The following is a 21,728-nucleotide window of genomic DNA, read 5'->3' as shown; positions in this document are numbered from 1 at the left end:
TATCCCCCCCTATGTATTTATACAGGGTGATCATATCCCCCCTTATGTATTTATACATGGATATCATATCCCCCTTTATGTATTTATACATGGTGATTATATCCCCCCCTTATGTATTTATACATGGTGATCATATCCCCTTTATGTATTTATACATGGAGATGGTATCCCCCCCTTATGTATTTATACATGGATATCGTATCCCCCTTTATGTATTTATACATGGTGATCATATCCCCCCCCCCCCCTTATGTATTTATACATGGATATCGTATCCCCCTTATGTATTTATATATTTGCATGGACACAAATTAGCATGATGTGGACATTTTGCAGGTTTCCAGGGAAAATGACACTTGTTTATATGACTGTTAAGCAGTAAACATCTGGGGATGAATTTGGAAGACCTGTCCCATCGCCAAGACCCTATGCACCTCTGTAGCAACAGAACTCTACTAATAGTGATCTATTTCTGATTATTACCAACAAGCATTACATCATTGCAGCTGATGGAGAAGTGCTAGTACATTGACTTCTTCTGTAAACACAATTACATTACATTGTATTGCACTTCCCTGTTGTAGAGCGCTTGATAGAATGCTATGTAGTAGGATTCCAAGCCCAGTAGTTGCTAGTGTTAGTGCTGGACCTCAGCTGGACCTCTGTGGTCCCCGATAGCCAGCAGTTTGGGGATCTGCCAGAACTGCTGAGCCTTAGTGCTGTTTTATAACAGTGCTGAGAAAAACAGCAGCTATAACAGCACCATTTTGAAACTGCAGCTAGTACACAAGGGGTGCTAATGCACTTGTGTCAATGGCTCTTCAACTTTATGGTCAGTCAACAGCAATAGGGGGTTATAGCTAGGGGCCTTGTCACCTGCTCAACCTAAGAAACTAAGCTAAGAATTATAGTATAAAAGGTGGTGCTGCGCTGTCAAATAATAATGTGAGCCCCTGATAAAGTCACGTGGGCCTGACGATATGCGTCGGGACTAAGCGACAGGCTACCGGAAGTGACGCGGGAGTAGGAGCTCGCCACTCATGGAGTTTATGTTTTTATTTGCTCTCTGAAAAGTGAGTAACTTATCAGCTGTTTTTATAATAATAAATTGGTTAAACGTTATCACTCTATTGCATTCTTTCTCATGCAACGCAATTGAGTAGACTATTGGGGTGGGATCCCCAGGGAGCATCATTCACCATGAAGACCTACAAGCTGGATAAACTTCTGTAGGACCCTTTGAAATAAATGGAGACGCATGGATCCCAAATAGAGAGCCATCCATCCTATGCTGTTACCTTACAGCAGTGAGGTGAGAGGCTTGAGAGCACAGAGGTGTCACCACAACGGGAAGGAAAAGGCACCAGTCACTTTATTCACTATTACTAACTGAGGAAGGAAATCACTCATTGCCCTTTATTCATCAGACCTATAGAGTTTGTCTTTTGGACGTTTATTTTATTGATGTTTTCATTTATTATTTATATCACATTAGCCACTGCACTTTCATGATGTTGGCGGATTTTTTATTTGTATATTAAGTACGGCACTTGACAAATTTATTATCATTGCTATATTTGCACTTGTTCATATTTATTTCACCATTGATCATATTACTTGATCACATTATTATTTGACAGCACAGCACCACCTTTACACTATATTCACCTCATTAGCTACAGATCAGCTTACCGGCATCTGCAGCAGTCAGCATTCTTCCACTTAAAGCGGAGGTCCACCCTAAAATGGACCTTCCGCTCATCGGAATCCTCCCCCCCTCCGGCGCCACAATTGGCACCTTTCAGGGGGGAGGGGGGTGCAGTTACCTGGATAATCCAGGTAACTGCACCCACTTCCGGGCTAGCTCTCTGCGGAAAGGGGCGTCGATTACGCCCCTTTCCGCAAGTGCCCGCCCCCTTCCGCAAGTGCCCCGCTGCCTGCTGGGAAACACACAGATCCCAGAGGCAGCGGGGACCGTCCTCATTGCGCAGCGCGGCTCGCGCATGCGCAGTAGGGAACCGGGAAATGAACCCGAAAGGCTCCATTTCCTGATTCCCATACCCAAGTGACGATCTAGGGATCGGCTTCGGGTGCCGACATCGCGGGCGCGCTGGACAGGTAAGTGTCACTATTTTAAAAGTCAGCAGCTGCAGTATTTGTAGCTGCTGACTTTAAAAAAAAAAAAAAAAACGCGGAGTCCCGGCGGACTCCCGCTTTAAAGTGATAGCGTGGGAGAATTATCTTTTAAGATAAGAAATATATTATTTGTATTAGTATTTGTCAGGACCTGGATCACCTGCTGGTGGCATTGTGGCTCCCTGGGAAGAGGGTTGTAGTTGCAGTGTCCACCAGCGGGTGTCTCCAACTAGCCAGCAGTTTCCAGTTATCAGTCTCCACCTGATGCTGGTTGCTGGGAGGGTATTTAGGTCTTTCCATTTTGGTGCCTTTTGCTTCAGTGTTTTGCTGCTGGCAGATCTTGTTGTCAGTAATCCTGATCTTGTTTCTGCTCTGTACCTTGTGCCCAGTACCCTACTGCCTTGTTCCTGCTGTCCTTTATTCCTTTTCTCAGTTTTCACCCCCCATTTCCCATCTGCTTTCTGCACCTCCAGTGTTAACCATTTTGTTGTATATACAGTAGTTAGCTGTAGTTAGGCTCTCTGTTTGGTTTAGAAGTCAAGTATTCTGTTATTGGGATTTTTGGTGCACTTGTATTTTTATGTTTACTGTGTACTAGTGTTTGAATGGATTTTGTTTCACTTTGAATAAATCTCACTTAACCAGTTCCTGTCTGGCCTATAGTACAATGACGGCCAGGCGGGACCTCTGCGGCACGATCTGTCATCCACTGGATGACAGATCTGTGTATCGGCCCGGCCCGCTGCCAGTACCATGTGATCACTGTGACCAGTAACAGCAGATCACATGACAATTGTACAGGCCTGACTTTGTGTGGTGAACCCATCCAGAGGGTCACACACAACCGTTGCCGAGCTAACCCCCTCACAGTATATATAAGAGGGCCAGTATGGTGGCCCGTAATTATGGGAGGAGCCCGGAGGGTATATAACCAGACCTCGCACACCGCTCAGTGTCGATTCCAGTGCGCGGTACAACGTCACCAGGCCGACCTTTCCTTCTTACTTCGTTTTCGTAAGTGCGTACAGCACCATCGCTATCCCGTCTCCATTCGTAAACTTTCGTCGACCGTTACGCCTCGTCGTCGCAGGTAGGACTATTCTCGTTATCTTTTACTCAAGTTGGTATCAGTTCGTTAGCATGTTTTTCTTTGCTGAATTGTCGCACTTTCAGCTAGTATCTCTTTCGCGCTATCCTTCACGTATGTTGTCTTCTACCTGCCGTATTCACCCGTACGTTCTCATCCGGTTCTCGTTCACAGCTTTCGTTAAAAATCGTCACGCATTTCCGTCACAGGCAGGGTCATCTTGCTTCCTTTACTCTGAATTCGTATCAATTCGTTAGCATGTTTACTTTTCAAAATTATTGCTCAGCTAGTACCCCCCCCCCCCCCCCTTTTTCTAACAGCATCTTTCATATATGTTAAATTTTTCTGCCTGCCGCAAAGTAAACCGAAACCAGTCGCTACCCTTACACGGTTTCAAACATGCACCCCGCCTCAAATTGGCCTTCTACTCTTTCGTTCAGGTCAAATACGCACCCCAGTCTGCCGATTCGAATCTGATCGTCAAACTGTACGATTCGAATATTTTAGGCATTCGTCAAATACCCCAAAAAAAAATTCAAAAAAAAAGGGGGGGGGGGCAGCCATCTACACTTAGTCAGTCCGAACCCTTGTCACCGACTGATTCAGCTTGACTCACAACCGGTTACGTAGGATTCGCACCTAGTCGCAGCATCAGCGCTATGATTCGAATCCACACGGAACCAATTGTTAAACTACCGCACCGAGTCTTTATCGCATCATCGACCCAAACGGGCCAAATCTTTCACCAACCGTTCTTTCAGGGCTCGCATCCAGCCCGGTTCTACTAGTCACAGCACAAGCTCTACGATACTTTCTTTCACCTTTCTCTAATCTAATTGCATGTTCATTCACAACTTCTGCACCAAATCGCTCGAAGTACGCATGGTCAACCCCACATAATCATTTTTTCTTACCTTTTATCTTTCTAACTAAACCATCTTGCAACCACGGCAAGTCTTTCTGCATTTGGCTCACAAAACAGCCAACGTCTCCAGTAGCAACATGGCTACTCATACGTTTTCTCTATCCCTGTTCCTCTTTTTAGGTCAGTAAGTTTGCCATTTGGTCCATCCTGCAACAGGCTCGGACCACCCATTCCAGGTAAAAAAAAAAAAAAGAAAAAAGAAAAAAAAAAAGGGGGGTAGAACACAGGGTAACCTGGCTAGGGTTTGAATTTCTTCACCAGGGGGTCGGCTATGGCCCCGAAACAGCTTGTAAACCCACCTTATTACTACTCCCATGTCACCCCGCTGTAGGTTTTCACGCAAACTCAGTCCTTGACCCCAACAGAGACGCCAGCACCAGGGCTTCAAGGCAGGTGCATCGTTAGAAGGTATGGAACGATAAGATTTATAAATTTCCTTTCTCTTACACACTTTCACAACATATTTAACTTCACACGCATAATTTTATTTTGGTTCCGAGGCGTTAGCAACTGTCACATACTTCTACGCATCTCATTCTGTTTTCGGAGCACAAGCCTCCACTACGCAGACAAGGTCACTTAAACCAACATTCTTGCTGGCAGTGCAAGCATTTAGCCGACCGAACACACGTAAAGTTACTACAGACCGCAACATTCCTACTTAGCACACCAGACTTCCGTTACCCTCCCCGGTCCGCCCCGGGGACTCTGGTGCACTAGTCTGTGCCGAGCACAGTCGGACACCCGAGCTATCGGTTACCTAGCCAGTCACCTTCTGGCTCACCTCGGTTGTCACGCATTCTTATGAGTTTTAAAAATTTCACTCAACAGCGCTCAAGCGCAAACCAACTGTCGCTATGGCTGTCACTCCCCCTGATTCTTCCTACTTTGTGCTTTCCTCGAAATACCTTTCTGTCCCCTCCTGTATCCCCAACCTTTTCTTAAAACATATGCATTTCCCCTCTCGTTTAGCGGACGCCATGTCGTTGGCCGGCAGCGACATCCCTTCCCCCGACCCGTCATCACCCGGGGCGGGCTCAACCTCAATCTCGCATCCCTCCTTATTTCAGTACACGACGCAGCGGAGAACAAAGCCTATACATGGGGGGATGTCTCCGTCGTCCTAAAAGCAAAAGACCGGAGGCTCACACGTAAGCTCACAGTCACTGAGTTCGTGCTCGCCTTCGGCATGGTCAGAGACATAATTTGCTCCCTCAACCCCAACAAGAGGGAAGAACTAGATCTGTATTTACACGCAGTGACGGATCTAGGTTATAGGTATGGAGGTAGCGCGTTTTATGACTACCACCGCTCCTTTTCAGCCAAAGCAGCTGCCAGGCCCAGCCAGTTTCAGTTGGCTACCGACTGGAGCGCAGTCGATACAGAACTATTCTGTCGCCATTTCGCTGGTCTACGCTCCCCACTGTGCACCAACTGCCAGTCGGCCACCCACACAGCTAGCTGGTGTTCGGAAAACGAGGGCAGAAGCCCTCCGTACTTTCCCCCCTTCTCAAACACAGCTCAGAGCTCAGGAACATCTACACAGCGCCCACAAGAAGACAAGTTAGGTCGACCCATTAAAACGCTAGGAGGGGCTCAAATTTGTAATAACTTCAACATCAGGGGTTGCCATTTCCCTCAATGTAGACTCCTCCACGTCTGCCTCTCTTGCCACCAAGCTCACCCCAGAATCGCCTGTGGGATCAAAAAACCTAACCACACATGACTGAGCCGCATACACATCAGATGGCTGCACTTCTACCTTCTTTCACACCCGTCACCCTCACTAGCAGCCTTCCTACTGCAGGGTTTCACCATAGGTTTCCACACGGGGTTTATCACTCTTCCAGACACCACCCACGAATGCAGAAATCTACTGTCAGCAGCCACAGACGAAGAAGCGATCAGCACCTTGCTGCAAAATGAACTTGACCGGGGATACATGATCGGCCCCTTCTCACACCCACCTTTTTCTGTTTGGAGAGTCAGCCCTATTGGGCTTGTGAAAGGAAAATTCTCTAATAAACTTTGTTTAGTCTATGATTTGTCCGCGCCTCATTTTTCTCACGTACCTAGTTTAAATTCCCTTATACCCTCAGAGGAATTCGGCCTCAAATATTCCTCCGTAGACCTTGCCATCCAAACCATCCTCAGCCTAGGAGCTGGCGCCTGGCTGTCCAAGGCCGACATCGCGGACGCTTTTAAGTTATTACCGATTCATCCATGCCTATGGCAATGGCACGGTGTCAAATGGAAGGACCAGTACTATTTCGCCACAAAATTAACCTTCGCTCCAAAAGCAGTCCGTGGCTCTTCGACACGTTCGCCCAGTGCCTGTCCTGGATTCTTTCACACCACACGTCCTGTCAGAAAGTGATCCACTACTTGGACGACTTTCTGCTTATTGAGGAACCTGGGGAACCTCCAGTAGATCTAAATAGCCTTAGGGAAGTTTTTGCCAAACTCAATATACCCATAGCAGAGAAGAAGGTGGAAGGCCCTGCACAACGCATCACCTTCTTGGGTATCATCCTCGACACTCAAACCATGCAGGCTAGCTTACCTCTCGACAAACTAACCCGCATCAGGGAGGTCATCCATACCTTTACAGTTACCCAAGGGTGCACCAAGAGACAACTTCAGTCTTTGCTCGGGATGCTCAACTTCGCGGTAAGGATTATCCCCCAGGGTCGATCTTTTGTCTCCCGCCTCTTGGTATTTCTTTCTCAAGTCCAAGACCCCGACCATGTCTTCAGGCTAGATCAAGCAGCGACAGCCGATCTCAACATGTGGGACGATTTCTTAGCAAATTGGAACGGCATCTCAATGTTTATCCCATCAGTATCCCCCTCTTCACCCCAGATAGTCACTGATGCTGCAGCCTCCACAGGCTTTGCAGCGATTTTTGACCGTCACTGGTTCGCAGGCCGATGGCCGCCAGAAATTCTCGCAATCCCCGGGTTCAGTCTATCATCCTCGTTATTCGAGCTATATCCTATAGTGGCTGCAACGCAAGCCTGGGGCAGTAGCTGGGCGGGACAGACAGTTACTGTCGTTACAGACAATCAAGCCACAGCCAACATCATAAACAAAGGCCGTTCCAAGTCACTGGCCATAATGTCATTTCTACGCAGGCTGGTACAATTGTCCCTTCAGCACCAATTTTTTTTTTTTGTAAAATCTTTTTTTATTGAATTTTCGGTGACATACAAAATCGCCCACGCAGGGGCCAAACATTTCCCACACAGGGGTAATCTTCCAAATGTGGCAACAGGCCACAAAAAGGCACATTACATAACATATATTCTGCCTCTGATGCAGCAACCGACCGCAACAGGGCAAATGAACACAAACATAAACTTATATATCTATACCCCACTGTGGGGAGAGGATATTGTAGGATAATGCGTGCTAAGTATTAAAATGACCGGATAAGGTGTCATAAGAGCAGGTGGGTCAGCCTATAACCGTACTACATCCATAACGAACTATGGGTTATTCACTACATCCGTTGCCGTAGTGTTATCATCCAACCAGCAGTTCCACACCTTCTCAAATTTCTGTGGGCAACCCCTGTTCAAGTAGGTGGCCCTATAGAGGGGTAAGCTAGCGTTCACCAGGTTTTTCCAGAATTTAATAGAGGGGGGAGACGATTGTTTCCAGGTCATGGTGATGGCCTTGCGTGCATAGTAGAGCAACAGGGATATGAGTGTTTTCCTAGCCCGGAGGATCGACATTTGTTCCACCAGCCCCAGCAGGCAATATTTAGGATCGTAAGGAATATTAACCTCAGTGGTCTGAACTATCACCAGGAGAACCTCTTTCCAAAAGCATACAATCGCTGGGCAAGCCCAGAAAATGTGAATGAAGTCTCCCGGCTGATAGGAGCAGCGCCAGCACTCCGGGGAGTGCGTTGGCGACATCTTGTGCAGTCTGTGGGGCGTGTAGTGGACTCTGTGTACAATTTTGTATTGGATCAATTTGTCCCTGGCTGAAACCAAAGGGGAGAACGGAAAATCCCAAATCTCCCTCCAGTCATCGTCATCCAGCTCCGGTATGTCCACCACCCATTTCCTGCGGAGGGAGGACAGCTCGGGGACGGCAGCAACCAGTAGGGACCCGTAAATCTGAGACATGGGTTTCTCCAGGTCTTTTACCCGAAGGATGAACTCAAGCTCAGAGTACTCCAGTACGACCGGTTGTCCCAAAAATTGACAGGGATAAGCATGCGCGACTTGAAGATAACGGAAGTGGGCCCATGTAGGCACATTAAATTTATCACGCAGGATATGAAAGGGAGTAAGTTCCCCGTTGGTAACGACATGCTCGAGCGTCAGTATTTTACACTTGGCCCAGGCCTGAGGGTCCGGGATGGTATTAAACTGCGGAAGGCTAGGATTCAGCCACAGGGGGGTGTGAGGAGACCAGGAGTTCGGCAGGGAAGCCCTCAGTGCCTCTCCCGCCCTCCACGCCCTTAAAGTGGTGCGCATAGAAGGGGTGAGGCAGTGAGGTGTTTTTGGCCCCCTGAACTTCAGCACCAATTTAATCTTCTCTGCATCCACATCCCAGGCAAGTGTAATACCTTAGCTGATGCCCTGTCCCGCCTTAATTTCGAATCGTTCTTTTCACAGGAACCTGGAGCCGACCCAACCATGACTACCATCCCACACTGGTCTCAGCTAACTCTGCATTGAATCCATACCTACGCAATGCTACCAAGCTCATAACCTTTCGTTATCTCACAACACGATCAAGGCCTATCGTGCTGCCTGGAAAATGTACAACAGATTCCTAGCGGCCTTTCCCGGGGCAAGCCCAGGCGATCTCCATCATATCCTCGCTTTCATTTCATACTGCCACACGCAGATGACTTTGGCTCACAATACTATCAGACTCTATCTGGCGGGCATCCAACACTTTATTTCTTTACAAGACCCCGCCAAGCCGTCCTTATTCGCCGCTCACGCAGTCAAGACAATTCTGCGTGGTATTCTCAAACAACAGCCGCCAATCAGCAGCAAACGTCTTTCCGTGACCGGCGCCATCTTTCGTGAGATATCGCTCATCCTCTCTCGTTCCCCTTTTGGCCCCTTTCCTAGCCTGGTCATTAAAGCAGCCATTTACCTAGCCTTCTATGGTTTTCTGCGCCCCAGCGAATTTACAGTCACCAGCTCCCGCTGTAAGACGCTATGCAGACGGCACCTCACTCGCCACCAAACCTTCTTCACCCTACATCTAGAGGTGTCTAAAACACAACAGGTGGGCCCAGGGACGGACATCAAGTTTTTCTAAACCTTCAATACCTGGTGCCCCGTGGCCGTCTTGGACCAATTACTAGCGCACTTGTCCGATCCATCACCCGACAGCCCGTTATTACCATTTCTGGTTAAACCTCTTAGCTGTAATCAGTTTATCAGTCACATCAAGATCCTCCTACGCAATATAGGCCTCGACCCAGCTCGTTATTCAGGACATTCTTTCCGTATTGGAGCAGCATCAGCAGCCTCACGCAACGGAGTTCCAGCACACGTGATCAGGAAGTTGGGAAGATGGAAATCCACCTGCTTTGCTCAGTACATTCCCGACCCACAGTCAGGAATGTCTCAAGCCTTCTGCGGCCTTGTTCTCTAATTATATTGTCTTGCTATAATAAACTACTTTGTCCCTAAATCAAGTCTTTTGCGCCCTTCTCTTAGCATACCGCCCAGTAGCACAGGGCTCACTGCCCAGCTCACCTGGATTTACCTTACCGCAGACCAGGGCACACTTCAGGTCTATTTTATGTTGTTCGTCATGTGGCGTGTTTATGTTTTCCTTCCATATCTTTGAGGACGAATGGTTTTGACCACAAATATATATATATATATATATATATATATATATATATATATTGACAAGCCAAGGTAAGATTCATAGGGATTGGTTGTTTTTTTTGGTGGATAATTTGCTCATTGCCTGCCCATGTGCCCTGCTCAGCGCTGTCTCACTCACCCTGACCTAGTAGGCGGCAGCCACTCGTCTGTCGCTCTCCAGGCTCCGCTAGTCCGCTGCTTCTAAGGGAGAGAGAGGCCGGAGGAGGGACGGAGTGCAGATGTAGATCACGCCGCCCTGCAGCCGGAACTACAGAAGCTGCATCGGCAAATGAGACTGGGTTACTCCACGGCTGTGGTCCTAGTTCCCTGCTCAATCACCTCCCACTCGCAGCACAACTGTTTTTGCTGGCCGGATCCCTCTCCAGTGGCGGTGACTGAGTTACACAGGGAAGGGGCAGACATTTTTGCAGGCATTCAGCACTAACAAAAGGTGTGAAACACCGACAGAGCACAGGGATGATTATGGTGTGCCTGGGCACACCCGGCACACCACGTGGGCACGCCTATGCCTGACAGTATTATATGTTAAAGTAGAAATATAGGCAATTTATTTTTTATTTTTGGATAGAGCAAGGGAGGGTTATAACCCCAGTCAGTTTTTTTTTTTGCCATCTCTGTCCCATTGCGAAGATTTCCCTTCACTTTCTGTCCTATAGGCAAACAGGAAGTGAGAGGAAATCCCTGCAAATGAAGGGAATTCCTTGCCCCCCCCCCCCAGGCCACCAGAACTAGTGTCCCTGTTGGAACTTATATAATTGCCACAAGAGCAGGCGCGTGTGTGTGCCCGTGACCCCCGCCGGCCAACCGCGAATGGGGGCACGCAAATCCCTGTCCTGTCAGGAGAGGAGAAACAGATCATGTGTTCCTAAACACACAAATCCCTGTCCTGTCAGGAGAGGAGAAACAGATTGTGTGTTCCTACTAAATTTGTCTTCTCTCCCAGTTAGAACACACTGAGGGAACACAGTTAACCACTTGATCGCCCCTTGATCGCCCCCTAGTGTTAACCCCTTCCCTGCCAGTGATATTTATACAGTAATCAGTGGCTATTTTTAGCTCTGATCACTGTATAAATGTCAATGGTCCCAAAAAAGTTTCAAAAGTGTCCACTGAAATGTCGCAGTCCTGATAAAAATCGCTGATCGCCGCCATTACTAGTAAAAAAAAAATTAATAAAAAAATGCCTAAAATCTATCCCATATTTTGTAGATGCTATAACTTTTGCACAAACCACTCAATATACGCGCGCTTATTGTAATTTTTTTTTTTTACAAAAAATATGTAGGAGAATACAAACTGGCTGTCAGGAAAGGTTCCACCCGCTGATGATACTGTCTGACATTTGGCGTGCAGTACTGTGGTCCACCAGCAGGTGTCTCCTGGCAGTCTGGAACTGCCTGGGGAGCCTTCCCCTGTTGATAGTATTATATGATCCTTGGGCCGCAGTACTGGTGTCCACCAGCGGGTGGTTCCTGGCAGTGTGGGGCCGACATCATCTCCTGCAATTAGGTATCACCTGAGTAATTGCAGGAGGTGTGTATAAGTACTATAGATTATTTGTTTAGCTCACTCTGTGGTTGATCAGGGCAGTGTACTGTTTGAGGATGTTCAGCCTTTGATTGGAATGTGTACAGAGCTGGCTCTGCCCTGTATCCCAAAGGGCCATAATAACTTTTCTCCCCCCTTCACCATTAACCAGGTAGCGTCCTTAGTATGGCTGTTGGAGGATGACTCTGCATCCTTTTTTGAGCACTATACAGTTTGTCCCAAACAGTTGTTGAAAGATTGTATAGATGAAGTGCAGTCCCTGGTCAGACAGAGGGTATGTGAGCCCACTTTTGTGCTACCTGTTCTTCAGGCATGGTCAGACCTGTTATGCCCAGCTTCTGTCAGCTCTCCACAACCCAGACCTGCTACTAAAAACCCACCTGCCTCTTCTCTAATACCTGCAACTTCCCCAGAAAAACTTCCTCTGGCCGCTGTTCCCCCTTCCTTGCCATATCCCAGCCCTTCGTTCCAGTCCGATGCCTGCCAGTCTGATGTCCCGGCCTTCCAGTCCGATGCCTGCCAGTCTAATGTCCCGGCCTTCCAGTCCGATGCCTGCCAGTCTGATGTCCCGGCCTTCCAGTCTGATGCCTGCCAGTCCGATGCCTTCCAGTCCGATGTCCCAGCCTGTTGCCCATCTTGATGGGCCCGTTGCCCGGCTTGATGTACCTCCATCCGTTGTCCAGCTTGATATCATGGATTTTTCTCAGCAACGGCTAGTTGGAGCGTCCGGCGACCGCTCCTTTGAGAGGGGGTACTGTCAGGAAAGGTTCCACCCGCTGATGATACTGTCTGACATTTGGTGTGCAGTACTGTGGTCCACCAGCAGGTGTCTCCTGGCAGTCTGGAACTGCCTGGGGAGCCTTCCCTTGTTGATAGTATTATATGATCCTTGGGCCGCAGTACTGGTGTCCACCAGTGGGTGGTTCCTGGCAGTGTGGGGCCGACATCATCTCCTGCAATTAGGTGTCACCTGAGTAATTGCAGGAGGTGTGTATAAGTACCCGGCAGACACACTGATGCCTTGCCTTGGTATCTTCCTTGCGCTCTGAACCTGTTTGTTCCCTGGACCCTGGACCCTGGACCCTGGACCCTGGACCCTGAGCCTTGTACCTAATCCGTCCCTCCTGTGACCCATCCATCCTCTCCTTGTCCTGTTTGTCTTCCATCCCCAGCTGCTCACCGCCCCTCCGTTGTCGACCATGGCCTGGCCCTGTTGATGATTCTGGTATTCCCCTTTACTTGTATATATTTGTCTGTTACTATTTGTGGGTTTCTGTTGGTGGTTGTTTGGTTGCACATGACAGTATATTGGAGGCGGTTGTATTTATTCACTTATCTTAATAAATTATATATATTCACCTTATCTGCGTTTGTTCCTCTGTTGCTGTCCACACAGCTCTGGTCACACCAGATACGTGACACCGGCTTAAACTGAGGAAAAATTTGTTTTTTTGTTTTTTTTAATTTGGATATTTATTATAGCAAAAAGTTAAAAATATTGTGTTTCTTTTCAAAATTGTTGCTCTTCTTTTGTTTATAGCGCAAAAAATTAAAACTGCAGATCAAATGCCACCAAAAGAAAGCTCTATTTATGGGGAAAAAAAAGGTCGTAACTTTTGTTCGGGTAAAGCGTTGCACGACCGCGCAATTGTTAGTTAAATCGATGCAGTGCGGTATCGCAAAAAGTGGCCTGGTCGGGAAGGGGGTAAATTCTTCCTGAGCTGAAGTGGTTAAGAGAACAATAAATACTTCTGAATGCAGGAGATGAAAAACCCCTGTATACCATGGGACCATGGCTGAATGGTGGTCGACCGTGTGCCGGCGGTTGTGGAAGTAATCACTTCCATCAGAAGCTGTATGCCTTTTAACACATGCACTGGTTAGTGATGGCCGAACGGTTCGCCCGGCGGTCGTTTCGCTGCGAATTTCGGCTGTTCGCAGTCCGCCCGTTCGGCGGACTATTGGCGCCGTTCGCCCGGCAGACTTCCGTGTTTACTGTGTAAAAGAACTTTGACCTATGATGACACATCCATCATGGGGTACAGGACAGCCAATTGAGACATTACAGCACATGGACACTTGGACATTCCCCCTAACTTATAAATACACCCGATCCGGTGGCCATTTTACATTCTTTCTTCTGTCACTATAGGGAGAGGTTGCTGTGTGGAGCAGGGAGAGATTGCAGTGACCCAAATCGCTAGCTATTTGGTACACAAAAGTTCTTTTCAGGACTGGTATAGGTGTTAGGTGTAGTTCAGGATAGGCAGTGCTGTGCTAGTGATTGTTGCAGAAGCCTGAGTGTCTTTTGTCAGTTTAGAGAAAGGGACAGGACGGTGTGTGCTGCAGGGACAGCCAGTTTAGTCATTAGCTGTTACTATCAGGTCCACAAAAGTGCTATTTCAATTATTGTTCCAGTAGCCTCTGTTTTGTCAGTTTATATAGGGACAGGCAGGAAGCAGTGTGTGAGGCAGTGAGGGTCAGTTTAATCAGTAGCTGTTACTATTAGTTCCACAAAGGTTCTTTTCAGGACTGGTATCAGTGGTATGGTAATAGGCTTGTACACGTATAATATTCTTTCTTCCAAATATAGAAAGAATATTATACTTGACTGCTGCCCTTCTGCTGCAGTCTGCTAATCATTCACAACCCACTTGTTCCACAAAGCTCCTTATAAGGACTGGTAACTTGGTCTGTCTAGGGTGCTACAGTACATAGGGTTGAGTGAGGTACAGTCTGCCATTCTATAAGGACTGTTATCGGTCCACAGTACATAGGGTTGAGGTGCACTACTGCTGACCGCTGCCCTATACTGCAGCAGTCCTTCATCGGTATAGGGACTGACGTACAGTCTGCTAATCACTCACACACAACCTACTTGGTCCACAAAAGTCCTTATAAGGACTGGTAAGGTATAGGGTGCTACAGTACATAGGGTTGAGTGAGGTACAGTCTGCTACTCTATAAGGACTGGTATAGGTCCACAATACATAGGGTTGAGGTGCACTACTGCTGACCGCTGCCCTATACTGCAGCAGTCCTTCATCGGTATAGGGACTGACGTACAGTCTGCTAATCACTCACACACAACCTACTTGGTCCACAAAAGTCCTTATAAGGACTGGTAAGGTATATGGTGCTACAGTACATAGGGCTGAGTGAGGTACAGTCTGCTACTCTATAAGGACTGGTATAGGTCCACAATACATAGGGTTGAGGTGCACTACTGATGACCGCTGCCCTATACTGCAGCAGTCCTTTATCGGTATAGGGACTGACGTACAGTCTGCTAATCACTCACACACAACCTACTTGGTCCACAAAAGTCCTTATAAGGACTGGTAAGGTATAGGGTGCTACAGTACATAGGGTTGAATGAGGTACAGTCTGCTACACTATAAGGACTGGTATAGGTCCACAATACATAGGGTTGAGGTGCACTACTGCTGACCGCTGCCCTATACTGCAGCAGTCCTTCATCGGTATAGGGACTGACGTACAGTCTGCTAATCACTCACACACAACCTACTTGGTCCACAAAAGTCCTTATAAGGACTGGTAAGGTATAGGGTACTACAGTACATAGGGTTGAGTGAGGTACAGTCTGCCATTCTATAAGGACTAGTATAGGTCCACAATACATAGGGTTGTGGTGCACTACTGTTGACCGCTGCCCTATACTGCAGCAGTCCTTCATCGGTATAGGGACTGAGAGTTTTGTCACAGGGTCATTTAAAAAATGACAGGCAGAGGAAGAGGCAGGCCCTTCCGCAGGGGTGGTAGGGGTAGGGCAGGAGCAACAGGCTTGAGCCAAAGTGAGAAGTTGCAGAAGGTGCGTTCAATTACTTTAAAGGACGCACCAGACTTGGTTGAGTGGCTCGCTCAGCCTTACTCTTCTGCACCCTCCTCATCCTCTCGATCTGCACCCTCTTCTTCACTCTCTGCTATGTGCACCCCCAAAGACACTACTACCACCACCACATACCTTCCGCTTGAGTCACAGGAATTATTTTCCGATCCATATCAAGACATTTCTGATGCGCAGCCACTCTTGGTATTGGATCAGGAAGAGGAGGTAGCAACAACCGCTACTCAGCAGTCTGACGTCAGTACCCAGATCAGCCCAAGGAGGAGGTTGGTCCCCGGTGTTGCTGCCTACTCCGAGATCTCTACTTATAGCGGTGGGGAAGGTGACATTGATGATGATGTGTCTAGTGATGTCACGTGGGTGCCCACAAGAGAGGAAGAGGAGGGGAGTTCAGAGGGAGATATGGACCAGCAGATAGGGAGGAGAAGCAGGAATAACTTACATTGCACAGGAGGGACAAAGCAGACTGCAAATGTATCAGGAGCGAGTCATCGACCATGTACGGTCACATCTGGCGCTCCCAAGACACCGGCACATGGCTCCGCAGTGTGGGCTTTTTTTAACGTGTTCGCTGCTGACAATAGCGTTGCCATCTGCAATCTTTGCAGTCAACGCATTAGTCGCGGTAAGCCCAACACTCACCTAGGGACGACCTCCTTAAGAAGGCACATGAGCAGCCATCACCGAGCCGAGTGGGAGCAACGGAACACACAAAGCCACACTCCAGGCTCTCACCGTCCAGCCTCGTCTTCTACTTCTCCTTCTACTCTCTCCTCACAATTGTCCTCCACTCCACCTTCCATCACGCCAAGCTCACGTTTTTCTGCAAAAAGGCAGGCTTCCGTGGGCCTAATGTTCGAGCGTAAAAAAATGATGACGCCGGATAACCCTCTTGCCCAACGGTTGAAGGCTGGCTTGTCAGAACTCATAGCCCGCCAACTACTGCCATAAAACTGGTGGACTCGGAGGCCTTTCGCAAATTTGTGGCCATTGAAACACCACAATGGAAGGTCCCAGGAAGGAAGTATTTCTCAGAGAAGGGCTATATGGCCATGTTCAGCAGCAAGTGAATGTATCTCTGGCACACAGTGTCGGTGCCAAGATACATCTGACCACAGACACGTGGTCTAGCAAACACGGGCAGGGAAGGTATATCACTTTTACTGCCCACTGGGTGAACCTTCTGACAGCCGTCAAGCATGTAACCCGTGGCACTCGTGTAGATTTGGTTTTACCGCCACGGATTGCATGCAGGCCTGACTCTTCTTCTCCTCCTCCTCCTCCTACTCCATCCTCCTCCCTCTCCTCCTCGGCTGACTCCTTCTTTTCCGCTGCTAGCGTCTCTTCCGCTGCGCCGCCCAAGCTCCCCAGAACCTATTCGACATGCCAGGTGAGACGTTGCCATGCCGTGCTGCGTCTGTTGTGCCTGGAAGCCAAGAGCCACACTGGCCCGGCACTCCTTTCAGCTTTGCATTCACAGGCAGATCAGTGGCTAACACCGCTCAATTTGACAGTTGGTAAAGTGGTGTGTGACAACGGTACCAATCTGCTTAGCGCATTGAAACAGGGCAAAATCATGCACGTGCCATGCACGGATTCACTCAAAATCCACCCTGTTTTTCACGTCTCCCTGTTGAAACCCTTTGTCGCCAATTCTTTTCCTGACCGGAATGTGAATCCTCTGGATCCTGTAATAGTGAATGGGGAGGAGGAATTTGAAGTTGAAGCTATCCTGGATTGTAGGAAAAGGAATAACCAAGCTCAATTTTTAATTAAATGGAAAGGCTATGGCCCGGAGGAGAATTCTTGGGAGCCTGTGGAGAATATCCATGCAAAGACTTTAATCCAAGCTTTCAGGAGATTGCACCCTGAAAGATGGGCCCGGTTGGGCATCCGGAGGCTGCCCCTTGAGGGGGGGCAATGTCACGAGGATCCTGGCAGCAGTGGTCAGTTTGGACCTTCCGCCGCGCGTCCGCGGGTGCGCGCGCGCGGTCGTGCGCGCGTGTGTGCGCTCGTTGGCGCCAGGCGGGCTATTTAACTCAGTTGATCACATCCAGTTCTTGCTGTCTGATCTACAGCGTGCGAGTACCCTGATTCCGAGAACCTGCCTTCTGTGACCTGTTGACCCGGCTTGTTTACTTACTGCTCCTGCTATCCGCCTCCGATCAGTGGCTAACAACGCTCAATTTGACAGTTGGTAAAGTGGTGTGTAACAACGGTGCCAATCTGCTTAGCGCATTGAAACAGGGCAAAATCATGCACGTGCCATGCATGGCACACGTCTTAAACTTGGTCGTGCAGCGATTCGTTGTCAAATACCCTGGGGTCCAGGACATCTTGCGGCAGGCAAGGAAAATCTCGGCCCATTTCAGAAGATCTTACACTGCCATGGCTCGCCTTGCTGACATTCAGCGGCGACACAATCTGCCGGTCAGACGTCTTATTTGCGATTGCCCGACGCGATGGAACTCAACCTTCTATATGTTTGATAGGCTGCTCCAGCAGAAATGTGCAGTTAACGTCTACCTGTATGAACTCTGCGGCAGAACCGGTTCTGGGGAGCTGGGTTTTTTTTCACTGCGACAGTGGCTGCTCATGCGCAACGCATGCAGACTTCTGCGGCCATTTGAGGAGATCACCAAACTGGTCAGTCGCAGCCATGGCGCCATCAGTGACATGGTACCTTATGCCTTCTTTATGGAGCGTGCATTGTGTCGTGTCATTGATCAAGCTGTGGAGGAGCAGTGTCACGAGGATCCTGGCAGCAGTGGTCAGTTTGGACCTTCCGCCGCGCGCTCGCGGGTGCGTGCGTGTGCGCGCGGGTGCGCGCACGCGCGTGTGTGCGCTCGTTGGCGCCAGGCGGGCTATTTAACTCAGTTGATCACATCCAGTTCTTGCTGTCTGATCTACAGCGTGCGAGTACCCTGATTCCGAGAACCTGCCTTCTGTGACCTGTTGACCCGGCTTGTTTACTTACTGCTCCTGCTATCCGCCTGCATCTGACCCCGGCCTGCCTGACCTCCCCTCTGCTTGATCCTTCGGTGCCTTGCTGCCTGCCCGTTTACCGACCCGGCTCGTCCGACCATCCACCTGCTTGATCCTTGGTACCTTTGCTGACCGTCTGACCTCCGACCCGGCTTGTCTGACTACTCTGCTTCCAGCCTCCTGTTCCGGTTCCGTCTGCTGCTCTACCTCCAGTAGTGGTTCCAGCACCTGCCTGAAGTCCTGCCTCTGCCAGAGTTCCTGCATTGGTGTCCTGGCCCAGCCTCTCTGCCTGCTGCTCTGCTTCAGCTTCCTGCACCTGCCTGCTGATCCTGTTTCCCTCCGATTCCAGTCATTCCCTGATCCAGCCGTTGATCCTGCCAGACACTCGTACCCCTCTTGACTCTTGTGTTACCTTTATACACTACCAGGGCCCTTGAGTCGGAGCCGCAAGAGAGGTCTCCTCCTGCAAGTCGGGCTCTACCACCAGGTACGTGACAGTATCAGACAGCCATGTCCGAGCCCGCGCAGGGAGATCTCCCATGGACAAACTTTGTTTGCATCTGGCTGGCCTCACCCAGGCTGTTAAGAGTCTCCAGGAGGGATACACTCGTTTGGAGGAAAAGGTCCAAGCTCTCACTTCACCCACAACCACTCAGGGGCCTCTTCCGTCCGCTGCCGTCTCCAGCACCTCTTCTCCGACAGTGGTAATGTTGCCTCCCGAACCCAGGGTTCCCACGCCTGAAAAGTTTTCTGGAGAGCGAAGTAAATTCAGAGCATTCCGGAACTCTTGTGAACTGTACTTTGCCCTACAGCCTCGCACCTTCTCACTTGAGGCCACCAAGGTGGGGTTTGTGGTGTCCTTGCTCCTGGGAGATCCTCAAGCTTGGGCTCATCGTTTGCTGGAACAGAAAGCAGAGGTCCTAACCAACCTGACCACCTTCTTTGATACGATGGCCCAGCTCTACGAGGACCCTCAACTCTCCGCCACGGCCGAAGCCGCTCTGCATACCCTTCAACAGGGGCGTAGGGCCGTTGAGGACTATGTCGCTGAGTTCCGCCGTTGGAGTACAGATACGGACTGGAATGATGCGGCTCTTCGTTACCAGTTTCGTATGGGGCTCTCAGACCCACTGAAAGATGAACTGGCTCGTGTGGGAGTCCCACAAACTCTGGATGCCCTGATTAATCTGGCCATTCAAATTGATCGACGGCTGAGGGAGCGAAGAGCTGAAAGAGGTGCTGGGTCTACTCGTCCCTCCTGGATGCTGCCTCGGGTACCTAACTACTCTCATCCGGCTCCCACTCCTAGTCCTGTTTCAGCACCTGATACTTCCGAACCTATGCAGCTCAGAGTCCTTCGCCCTGCTCTCACGATGGAGGAACGCCAACGTCGTCGGGTCAACAACTTGTGCCTTTACTACGGGGAACCTGGGCACTATGTCAGGAACTGTCCTGCCAAGCTCCGTAAGTGCATGTCTGTCTCGTCTGGCTCTACTACTGCTTGGCTTAAGACCTCTTCTCACCTCGCCCTTTCTGTCTCATTGCAGCTCCCAGGAAGGACTTTGCAGGTCCCCGCTATCATTGACTCGGGGGCTTGTAGCTGTTTCATAGACTCTTCTTTTGCCAGTAAACACCAAATCCCTTTGCTGTACAAGGCTCAAGGACTCTCTATCCACCTGGCCGATGGCTCAACAATAAAATCTGGACCAGTTACGCAAGAGACTACCCCCCTTTCAGTTTCTGTCTCCAATCTGCATCAGGAACTGCTTCGCTTGGACATTATCCCATCTCCTTTGTTTCCCATCATCCTTGGCATGCCATGGTTGCAGGCCCATAACCCTGCTATAAACTGGGTGACCGGGGAGATCACATTTTTCTCTCCTTATTGCCAGCAGTACTGTCTCCTGAAGAATCCTGGCGAATCCTCTGCCTTACTATGTCTGGACTCTGATTCTGAGCTTCGCCGAGCAGTTCCTGAAGTATATCATGACTACCTAGACGTCTTCAGTAAGAAGGGGGCGGAAACTCTGCCGCCCCATCGGGCATATGACTGCCCCATTGAACTCCTTCCCGGGGCTGAAATTCCCTTTGGTAGGATCTTTCCACTGACCGAACTGGAACAGGAGACTCTGAAAATCTACATAGACGAAAACCTGAAGAAAGGCTTCATTCGACCCTCCACTTCCCCAGCGGGTGCAGGCATCTTCTTTGTGGAAAAGAAAGACCATACCCTCCGGCCCTGTGTTGACTACAGAGAGTTAAATAAGATAACAGTAAAGAATCGATACCCGCTTCCTCTGGTACCAGAATTATTTCAGAGACTGGGAACTGCCTCTACCTTCACTAAGCTGGATCTCAGAGGGACCTACAATCTGGTTCGTATCAGAAGTGGGGATGAGTGGAAGACAGCTTTTCGTACCCGCTTTGGGCATTTCAAATATCTGGGGATGCCCTTCGGATTGTGCAATGCTCCCGCTACCTTCCAGTATTTCATTAATGATGTCTTCCGGGACTATTTAGACTTGTTTGTCATTGTCTACCTTGACGATATCCTAATTTTTTCCCCTTCTCTGGACTCTCATCGCAAACATGTTAAATGTGTCCTGGACCGGCTCCGGCAACACGGGCTGTACGCTAAGGCTGAAAAATGTGCTTTTGAACAAGAAAGTATCTCATTTCTGGGCCTAGTTATTTCTGTGGAAGTAATAAGGATGGATCCACAAAAGATTTCTGCAATTCTTGACTGGCCAGCTCCCACTGACAAGAAAGGGGTCCAACGTTTTGTTGGCTTCGCCAATTTTTACAGGAAATTTATCAAGGGGTTCTCCGCTATCATCTGCCCAATCACGCAACTGACCAAGCAAGGGGTGCGTTTTTTCATTGGTCCCCGGAAGCTCAAGTCGCTTTTGAGTCCCTCAAGAGACTGTTTACCTCCGCGGATGTCTTAAAACATCCCGATTCTTCTCTACCATTTGTCCTGGAAGTAGACGCCTCTGAAATCGCTGTTGGAGCTGTCCTCTCCCAACGACAAGGTACCAAAGCTTCATTTTTTCCAGTTGCCTTCTTTTCCCGAAAGCTGTCCCCCGCGGAGAGAAATTATGACGTAGGTGATCGCGAATTACTGCCCATAAAATCTGCCCTGGAAGAATGGCGATACCTGTTAGAAGGAGCTGCTCATCCTATCCTGATCTACACAGATCACAAGAACCTGGAATACCTGAAGTCTGCAAAGAGGCTGAGACCGCGACAAGCTAGGTGGGCCTTGTTCTTTTCCAGGTTCTCATTCCATGTTACTTACCGGCCCGG

This window comes from Lithobates pipiens, unplaced genomic scaffold (assembly GCF_037356315.1).
Source record: "Lithobates pipiens isolate NorthernLeopardFrog02 unplaced genomic scaffold, aLitPip1_a1.2 Scaffold_6, whole genome shotgun sequence".
NCBI lineage: Eukaryota > Metazoa > Chordata > Amphibia > Anura > Ranidae > Lithobates > Lithobates pipiens.
Note: the sequence above shows the minus strand (reverse complement) of the source record.